Here is a 10,890-nt window from a genome sequence, read left to right as displayed (position 1 = left end):
AGGGTGGCGTGAGATGGGGAGGAAGCAAGGACAGTGGTATCATCTGCAACCAAGGACATAATTGGGAATTGAATAGGGGAGGTCATTAAAGGGGAAGTTAAGGCAAAAATTAAAATTTCACCAGTTGTAGTCTTCGGGGTGCTGAGTCGAATGGTCTTGGTCCGAGGAAGCTGAGACGCTCCCTTCCTACTTGAATCCCAATCGAACTCGCGCACTTCCACCGAAACTGGGTGACTGCGCCCTACTAGATGGGGATTTGTATGCAAAATGTCACTAAAAGCGCCATTTCGTTCTTATAAAAGCACGGATGACCGTGATTGGCCCATATGTTGTAGTCTTTTGGACGCTGAGTCGACTGGTTTTGGTCCGAAAAGGCTGCGATGCAGCGTTCCTCCTTTATTCCCAATCGAACATGGTTGAAGAAGCGGTCACGTGGTCCTGGGTGCCCAAATCACCTGGTCACCACGCCAGCAGGTGACAACTTTCACACCAAGGTTCAACTCGAGTTCAACTCGAGTGACAGGACTGCACCCAAAAAAGGTCAAACAGGCTAGTAAGTTGTACCCTGCAGGCACGGTGACCAGGTGACTGGTGTGAGTGGCTGATGGCTTCGGCATGTAATTGCAATGGGGCTGTTAAGTGTGACGTCACGGCTCCTTCGATACGCATAGCAACGGAGAGCACTGGGGACAAACAAAAGTCGCGTCCTCTGGACGGAACCAGATGTCAAGGGCAACAGCATCTAAATGACTGGAGAGACAGTTGTTTTTCTTTGCTTTTTCTTCAAGCGATTGTTGTCGCTCTTTACTCCTTGTTCTTTCCTCTACAAAACTCCTGTAGTCGTCGAGTGCCTTCATGATGGCTGTGAAATTGGCTGCCCACAGTAACACTCCGTGTTTGAGAGTGCTTTGAAGATGTTTCGCGTCCTGATGGATCAAATTATGAGCCCTCCTTGTGGATTCAATTATATATCGGTGAGTTGTTCAAGAAATCAGTGTCTTCTTTCTGTCTCTGCCCTCACGCTGGCACAATATCAGCCTCTATATCCATGACAGCTCGCACCTCCCGTAAACTGCATGACTTAGATATATTTTCGCCCTCCGTGCCGTGGTGATCTAAGACCCATGGAAGAATTTATTATGTTCAGAATGATGTCCTAAGAATATAAAATAAAATAATTCTAGGGAATTGTCATAGGGTATTTTTGGAAGGATGGAGACAGAGAGAGAGAGAGAGAGAGAGCACTGTTTGAAGTGTTTGTCTCACTGTAATTACTCCAGATTATTGAATGTTGTATGATCTACTCTATATTTTCCATAATGGTTTTTCCTGATTTGCGGGATCTCTTCTTTTGCTGTTTGCGTGTTTACAGGAAGTGGCTGTCTGGTGTAACTGCACCAGATCCTGGGGAAATTAAGTCAGATGCAGAGGCAGGGTCGTCCAGTGATGCAACACTGCCGTTCTGTGTGCAGTGTTACCGCTAATACCCCCGGCGAAAACACAAAGACAAACACGTGAAAAGACTACAGTATTGACCGTTCTGCTAATAAATGCATGACTGCTCCGACAGTCGATAATCGAAACACAGAGCACCAGCATCATGTTTTCATATTGGGAACCACACAACAGCTCAATTCTCAAGCCCAAAAATTGATGAATACAAATACAGAGCGACGCAACAAGAGATCATCCGGCAACCGAACAAACCTGGGTCTAATGCACTGAATAGTCCTGAAATACGCAGGCCAGACAAAGCAGTGCAAGCACATAATGTTACAAGGTACATGCATTGCAGAACAAAGTGTAACCAAAGATGCACAGGGTTATAGCTGCACACTTGTGCATGTGCTCGCTCAGCCCAAGAACACACGATCATGATGATAGAAACAATCCGGGGGAAACACGCTAACACCGAAGTAAGCATCAACACGTAAATAGTGCAGCTCTGAAAAAATTACATTGACATGAACATTGGTGTGTCGAGTAGTGTCAGGCTTGAATAATCATCCAACCAAGACTTCATCAGGTCCCAGACGCTGAGATCGCACGCCGAATGTGAAGTGCATCTAGCCTTGAACCTGTCGCACAAGGCACACATATAATGGCAAAATGACATCCACTCTGATTATTTCCAGAGGCCAATCATGACAGAACACAGAAATGAAACCACGGGCTCAACCAAGTAAACGCAAAGGAAGTTAGTCAAAATAATCCATGCAGTGCTCTTTTAATTGCAGTGCTGATTGCAGTGTTGCGTCATAGCCCGATACCAGCTGAGCACAGACACAACTCCATTCGTCAGGGGCAAGGCATACTCTTTTGGAATAAAATCATAAAGTACAGCGTTCCAATGACATTACGGGCACCTCGTGTAAATGCATGGTCTGTTCATCTGGCCGACTCGGCCACGCATGAGAGTGTGTGCATGTACATGCGCGCGCGCGCGCACACACACACACCATGTATTCGGTGCGTATGGTGTACCAGTTGCGGGACAATGAAGATGGAATCATTATCATGATGTTACATGTACATCTACAGTGTATGTTTGAGTGTAAAGTAAATTTATTTTATTGCACATTTCTTCGACACAACTAATTACTTACTTCACATGTTCGCATTTCTCATAATCGATCCACCTGCACTCCGTACCAGTCGAGGAAAAATTCTCCCAGATATACACTAGTCACCACAGCCATGTGATGACATTGGGATGGGCCCCAAGCAGTGCACGATTGCACTCTCTAGTTACAATAAATTTGGCCAGATTATCTGTGAAGACAAAATGCAATGCATAGCGGCAATCTATGGATGAAAAGAGAGTTTGTAAATACCCATATCTTTCCACTTGTTCAGGAGCTTACCTTTTGGAGTTCACATCGTTTACACGATCTCTCATGCTGTCTTGCACCTTGGTTTTGTTGACCATGGATACGCCAACCCAGAAAACATTCTACAGGAGCTACTAATGCAGAGCGTTTTTCACGCTCGATCTCGGCGATCTACCTTGTCACGCCAATAAAATCTTCCGTGATACTGACTACAGTCACAAGAGACGTCTCAGTAAGGTAATGAGCACGACAACATCGTCGAGATCAAGGACAAAGAGAAAACAAAACACTCACTGAAAACAGCAAAGAAGAAACGAAGAAATGTACACGATTCCTATATGTTGCCACTGACAACTGGGTCGGTGGAGACGACGCTATTTTTGTTTGTCCCCAGTGGGATCGTTGTTATGCGTATCGAAGGAACTGTGACGTCATCACTTAACAGCCCCATAGGTCTTTTGCCAAATAAGACACACAGTGACTTGGCGGGGCATGGCATGTGTACTGAATGCGTGACCCGGGCACACCATACATGCAGTGCATTACGAGTCACGCGCGAGCTCTTGTTCCTGAACCGCAACGATCAATCACCGCGTTTGGCGTGTACTCACCCACGCGTCGAGAAAATAGTGACTTTCTTTTTTTTTTTTTTCCTTGTGTTTTCAAAAACTATGTTTCTTCAAGCGATCGCGATCGCGATCGACATTCTAGAATAATATAATGAGGACGGTCACTGGATTTTCTCTGCCTAGTTCTTGTAAAGGGTTTAGTTTTGTTTTCTAGAAGATCTCTCCAGATTTTTTAGCCATGGGAAAGGCGATCACTGCTGCGTTCCGCAGTGCAACAGCGACCGACGTTCAGACAAAATACTTTGTTCGATGTCTTCCCTGCTAGCAAGGAATCGAAAACTGGAGAAGCTAAGAGCGTGAGCAGTGACGAGTTGGACACAAGATAGTCTTGGATTACCGCCATTCGTCGAGATGAGCGGAATGGCTATGGGTACCATCATGTCATACAATATAGTGGTGTGTTCTAACCATTTCACTGATGAATACTATAGTCACTATCGACGATATCCAAGTGGAGTTCAGCCTGGAGATTTAGCTCGGTTTGAAGACTCTGACATTCAGTACTACACTGGTTTTCCTTTGCTTGCTGCGTTTGATGCATGTATTCAATTTCTTCACCTGGATTATAAGAGCGTCTTTCCTTTCGCAGTAAACCAGTGGATGCCGATTCCAGGAAAAGGAAACCCGGTGATGAACGGAAGATTAGGTTAATTGGCGTGGAGAGCTTTTTCATTACCATGGTTAGTCTTCGCCACGGCACACATACCAATCTCGCCGCGTCCTTCCCAATTGGCAGAACGATTGCTGGATGTTTTCAAAAAGCTGCATCCTACACCATTCATGATCATAGGTGCTACAGTGCTGAAATGTAATATCGCTTCCAGTCTGTCTGCGCAGTCGCAACTCTACAGCTCATATAAGACGCATAACGTTACTACCTTGAAGTGCATCATCCGTATGACCCCAGATGGTGGTGCGGCGCTTACCTCCAAGTCATTTACGGGATCCACCAGTGACCACGAGCTCACAATCAGAAGCCACTACTTATATCTTCTGCCAGTAGCCGGCTATGAGACTTTGATTATGGCAGACCAAGGATTTGACATCCGGGATCTCTTGATGCCACATGGCGTAAAGTTGGACATCCCCCCCTTCAAGCGATCAAGCAACAGATGGCCTTAGAAGATGTCCAGAAAACGCAACCAATTGCCACGTTACGAATTCATGTTGAGTGTCTGATGGAGCGAACCAGGGAGTTCTCTATCTTTTCAAAGATCGTTCCAACAATTCTTTTCCCTATCATGATTCAGACATGGATTGTTCGCTGCCTGCTCACAGTATTCTAGGCTCCTTTACTTGCTGAAGCAAATATGTTTTCCATGCCAACTGTTGCTAGCATTGCATGGCGAATTGATCTTCAGCAACACGAATTTTGTCATGCCTGAACAATCATGCACAATACGGAGCAGCTAATGACTTAGTGGGTATAAATGTGGATAGTATGATATAATTTAGATTGCAATATTTGCAAAAGTGCAATGAATAATAATACCCCTCTTGATGAATATTAGTGCTGGCGGTTTATCAATTTCCATGGTCACAACAGACTTACAAGGGCGAATATAAAAGTATCTTTGCAACCATACAATAGGTCCTTTGGTAGAGCAGAGCTGGACCCAGTTTCAGGAAAACTAGGACGAAATGTAGCTGCTAGAGGGACAATTATGCTCATTGCGTCGCTATGGGCTTCCACGAGCTCAGCGTCAACAATGCTCTGAATGGCAGCGGTTTTCCGCTTTCCTTGCCAATGCCTGCCGCCAAATATATCTGGAGTGCACAGTATTGGATCGATGTGATAGAACCAGGCCCTGAACAGATGGAGAAAGTTAGAATGTAAAACATGTATCGATAAATGTACTTGTGCGAAATGTTGAAGACTGCATCCTGAAGTGGTACTTACCGATCGAGCAAATTACCCCGTTTCCTGGACACTCCGGCTCCTCTAGCTCGCAGGTAAGTCTTCAACTGGTTGATTGTCCATTTGTCAAAGGACTCGTTGTCCAAAGGCATCAATAACCGAGCTTTGGGATCGCTAATTCAACTTGATTCTCCCTCGCAGGACTACTATCAACATTCCCTTCATCGCAAGTTGCCAACGTACCGCCACAAGACATGTGCTCGGCTCATTGACCGCTTCATCAGCCATGTATCAAACATATCACAAAGGTCCAGCAGGAAGTAAATGCAAAAAAAACCTTTCTACAAATCGGACAGCAATGAAGAAGCGAGAAGAAAACAGAATCCTTCGCTGTCAGTTTTTTTCCGATCCAGGAGTGTCTCGTTTTTTTCTGGCCGCCTGGGTGAGTACACGCCAAACGCGGTGATTGATCGTTGCGGTTCCAGAACAAGAGCTCGCGCTGGGAGGAATGCACTGCATGTATGGCGTGCCTGGGTCACGCATTCAGTACGCATGCCATGCCCCGCCAAGTCACTGCGTGTCTTATTTGGCAAAAGACCTATAACGCCTGAGGCTACTATGTTGACCTGCACGTTTCCCTAAAACGGAGTATTTAATAAACAGTATTTTATTGGCCTTTGTGGTATTTATTGGCTCAAAAGCCAATGACGTAGAGGATATAACCCGAGTCAGAGGGTTATACCGGCTGAATATAAATCCCGACTGCGATAGCAGGAGGGATTTATATGAGGGTACGGTATAACCCGACTACGAGGGTCATATCCTACTTATGCCAGGTACCCCTAGGCCCTACGCATTTTCAGAACAACGAACATATTTGGAGATCTCCTACATCATGCAGTACCGTGATGAACATCTTCTGATGGTTATCAGTTGTCAGTTGAAAGAATGGTCGAGCAAGGTCAGAAGGAGATTCCTCCGTGGATGTTTGGCATAAGATTTCCTTTCTGTACCAGTGCTGATTGTAGCATCTTCATGATCTTGTCTTGAGTCGTGAGCGGTGCGGAAGTCGACTGAATTGCTGCGGTGCTGGAGTTTGTCGTTGAATCAAACTACCGTCACTAGTTAGATTACAGACTCTATGGGAGTAAGTGTTACTATAATTATGGTACAGAACTGATTTTCACATGCGGCATCTTATAATCAGTTTTGCTTGCAAGTAGATGCATTTGCATGCACTGTTTTGTATCACATTTCAATCCAATCTATTGTAGCCTTTTCCAATCGGGTTGAAGTACATGTACACTGGCATTATAAACTTATTTACGAAGGAGACAGTCTGTTGATGATCTTCAACTCTTTGAAGTACAATGTACATTGCTGACCCATTCGGGATACTTCGTGGTTATTCGACGTTCTTTATCCTCAGATTCAGTATAACAGAATACTCTGTAGACGAATTTCAGGTCATTCTTCTTTTCCATTGTGTACTGTTCCTCGTAAGTGTGCCGTTCTGTGTGGAGTGTGCACGTGCATGTGGTGTCCGTTGTGTCTGTTTATGTATGGTCCGTGCGCTGGAGTACTGCCGCCGTACAAGTTCACTGCCTTTCATGCAGTGAACATGTACGGTGGCAGTGCCCTAGCGTACGTACCGTGCACCGGGATTTATATTCTATATAAATCCCGCGCGGGATTAATACTGGCCAATATAACCATGGCTAGACGAGCGCTGATTGGCTGAAAACAGGCCCTCCGTACCGTACCATGGTATAATACTGTTTATAGACTACGACTAAGGCCAATGAATGCTGTTTATAAAATACTCCTTTTTAGGGAAAAGTGCAGTGCTGCATGGAAAGGTGCAGTGGTATTTTATTGAGTCAAAGCAAATGTGTTTGAATTTGATACTGTTGATGACGTGGTCACTAATGAGTGTGGGTATTTATCAAAGGTCAATATTATTGTCCAATAATCCATTGTCCTTGTTCATTTGCTTGGACCTGGATTTCACCTGACGAGAAGTCTTGAAAAGCCGAAAGTATACTAGTGAAAACGTTGGATATTGTTAAAGAGCCTGAAGTACCTGACATGTAATGCTATGAAGAAGGACATACATGATCCACATACATTGTATGTCCTTCTTCATAGCATTATCGCATTCTTCAGGGCCTGGTTTAAATCTGCCCTTGGAAAAAAATTGTTTCAATAATATATGTTTCAATGCTATCAAGTTCGGCCTCGTTTTCTCTGTACTGCGCTGATAAGGCCACAAAGGACGAAACAGTTCTATCTGCACATCGAGTTTAAACTTTTTTTTACAAAGGCATTTAGCTGCAGCTAGGGAAGCACGCACAACACATACATGTAAGTCGCATCGCATGCATGCTGTGTGTTTTCCAATGCGCAATTCGCATGCTTTCTTTCCCTGGGACGTCGTGGCCCAAATCACAACCCATCTTCTGCGTGGTCAAGTGATGTGTGTTACACAAACACACACTCACACAAACACACACACACACACACACACACTTGTACTTGTTGCTCACTGCCAAAACTGGTCACGTGGGCCTCCCCGGGAGAGGGGAATCTTGGAAAGGTGACTCAATTGGCTATTGAACCGCCCAACAGCCGACACCCCCTGAAATCCCCAAAACTCTGGGTGGACTTGAAAATGATCCCACTTACGGGCTCACCATACCTCAGTAAGTGGGTGAGGACAAGGTGCAGAAAAAGGATTGACGGCATCAGGGTATCCGTCCTGGGATCCAACTGCAGTTACCCGTGCCCCCAGTGAAGGTAATACTTGCTACTAGTGTGGGTGGCTAAATCAGAGTGGATCTGATCTAAGCATCACTAGAACCATTGATTACACAACAGTTAATCTAGACAGAAGCAGTCCATGGTTAACAGGTATGTATACTTCAAATAGAAAGTATAATTATGAACCCTGGAACCAACAAAGGTGGCAGGTACAACATTACACCTTCAAGTAGCCGAGCCCGTTGGCAACAGACCCAACACAATCAGGCATGAGTGTACCCACCAACCGAACTAGCTGGCACAGACACACACACACACACACACACAGACACACACACGCACGCACACACACATACACACACACACATACACACACATACATACACACACACCATTTGGACCTTTTTGATGCCCATCGACAGAGGCGATGATAGCGATGCTACAGCAGAAGCCATAGCAGCTTGTGCTGGGGTTGCACCATTCAACAGCTTGCAAGACTGAAGAATTGACCACCACTATTCAGCCTGGTCTACACCACACAGCTATGAAGTGGCTTTTTCTGGCCAGTGAATTCCTATATTTGGTCTCGCTATTATCACACCTCTCTCCACTTAGATATACCAGCGCTGCCTCCTATTCCATTATCGTTGTCTGATGATTGGTTCAGCCATGAAACTCGGAGTCACAACGGAATAAATTTGCCAAGGTTTTCATTGTGTGCCTTTGTATATTTGGTCTTTTTCATTTATTTCCCGCACACACATCACACCACATACTCCAGCATGCACTGGCTGTTGGTAACCATCCAGGAGAAAAGTCAGGAGGAGTCTGAGAAAGAGAAGAAAGACGTGTGTGACCATAATCGTCGGGAATCGAACCCGCAACCTCTCAATTGGAAATCGCTGCACATACCACTGCACCATATGGGACATACATGCACACACACACACACACACACACACACACACACACACACACACACACACACACACACACACACATGCACACACACACACACACACATGCACACACACACACACACACACACACACACATGCACACACACACACACACACACACACACACACACACACACACACACACACACACACACACACACACACACACATGCACACACACACACACACACACACACACACACACACACACACACACACACGCACATGCTCGCATCACTCGATATGTAGCACACATATCAATGGAGCGTGCTCTTGTCTCGTCTCTTCTCTGTCGTCTAACTACATGTGTTTCTGCAGCTCGCCACTCAGACGCGGCGCTACTGGACACAGACATAACTGTCGACCACTTCAACCAGGATACGACAGCCGAGTTCTACCAAAATCTAACCCCGTTCAGCGGCGGCAATGATATCGACCAGGCTTCCGATACGATCCCAAAGCCCAACAAGACTGTAGCCACGTCTTACAATAGTAGGACCATGGACTACGATACTATCACCAAGTCTTGTGGTGATATCGCGCAGGCTTACGATACAGTCGCAACACCGCCGCATGACGGTGTCGCCCAGGTTTATGACACGGTTGCAAAGTCCCACGACAATGCCGCTTGGTCTTCGGATAGCGGCGCGCTGGCGAACGATAATATCGCCAAGTCTCGCCACAATCTCGCCCAGCCATTCTATGATGTCTCCCTCTCCCAATCACCCGCAGGACGCTACGCCCAGATCCGCAAATCCGGACCCGCAGGACACCGTCTGGAGTAAACCCTCGCTGTGCTAGCATTTCCATTACCCGCCAACGGAATCTCTTCGAACCTCTTGCATGACCAGTCCTGACCGGTTGCAGACTCGGGAGGTTTCCCCTTCTCATTCTCAAGTTTCTTTCTCGTGCAGATGGCAAAAAAATCTAGTTTTCAACCTACGTTGTAGTTACTCTGGCCATGCATGGTCATGTGTATTGCGTTAGTCGAGGAAGCACATGGTGAAGTGAAATCGGGGAGTAGTAACGTTACCTCAAAGTGAATTTTTTCTGTTTGGCACGCATGAGCAGTGCTGAAACCGAGACCCTTGGTCGGCTGAGCTGCTCTTGCCCCGCCTCCACTGCTTCGGCTGCCATCCCTATGTGTATCCCTGTGCGTTTTTGCCGGCGTTTGCACCATGATGGTTTGTGGCTATTTTGTAAAAAAAATGGAGACGTTGCGCACAACGAAAATTCGGAGCGCCGTAACGAATATTTTTAGCGAAAAAAAAGCTAACGAATACTCGTGAACCGTGAGGTTGCGCACAACGTGTGAACTTTTTCGTATAGTAGGTAGACGCACGGGTACGGAGTCGGAGAGTCAAGACAGAGAGTTGTAAAATATCAGAATTTTAGTACTCCATGTTACGACAAAATTTTCGTAGATCTGCTCCGTTTCGGTTGTGTTTGGACGGACCTTCGTAGCAACTTTCGTTACTCGAACCCGGACGGTCGAAATCTTATGAATTTTCGTTGTGCGCAACCTCTCTACTAATACTACCGGTATTGTACTTCCTGGTGTATAGTTTTCGTGTAGTACAGTTGGGCTTCGTGAAATCCGACCTAAAATGCAAAACTGGCTCCCTTGACAAGCAGTCCAGCTGCATTCGCACCACTTGCAGGGTGTCAGGCCCTTGCAAGTAAGTTTGGGACGCCAAGGAGGCACGCCGGGTCGGATTTTCACCGAGCTCCAGTGCACCTGTACATGTATAGCAGAATCTGTCTCGGAAGGGTGCCTCCGAAGTCCAGACCGAGGGGTGCCTCCGAAGTCCAGACCGAGGGGTGCCTCCGAAGTCCAGACCGAGGGGTGCCTC

General features: G+C 46.1%; 1 long non-coding RNA gene across 1 annotated transcript; it reads right to left on the bottom strand.

Moving 5' to 3' along the window:
* Nucleotides 1–1,603: 1,603 nt before the first annotated feature.
* LOC135830633 (uncharacterized) lies at nt 1,604–3,044 on the bottom strand. The gene is made up of 3 exons (XR_010556075.1): nt 2,865–3,044; nt 2,607–2,772; nt 1,604–2,078 (listed from the first exon to the last, which is right to left on the bottom strand). It is a non-coding gene; the product is annotated as an uncharacterized LOC135830633 (long non-coding RNA).
* Nucleotides 3,045–10,890: the final 7,846 nt, after the last annotated feature.

The sequence above is a fragment of the Sycon ciliatum genome, unplaced genomic scaffold (genome assembly GCF_964019385.1).
Source record: "Sycon ciliatum unplaced genomic scaffold, ocSycCili1.1 SCAFFOLD_774, whole genome shotgun sequence".
NCBI lineage: Eukaryota > Metazoa > Porifera > Calcarea > Leucosolenida > Sycettidae > Sycon > Sycon ciliatum.
Note: the sequence above shows the minus strand (reverse complement) of the source record. Positions and strands in the feature narration are given on the sequence as shown.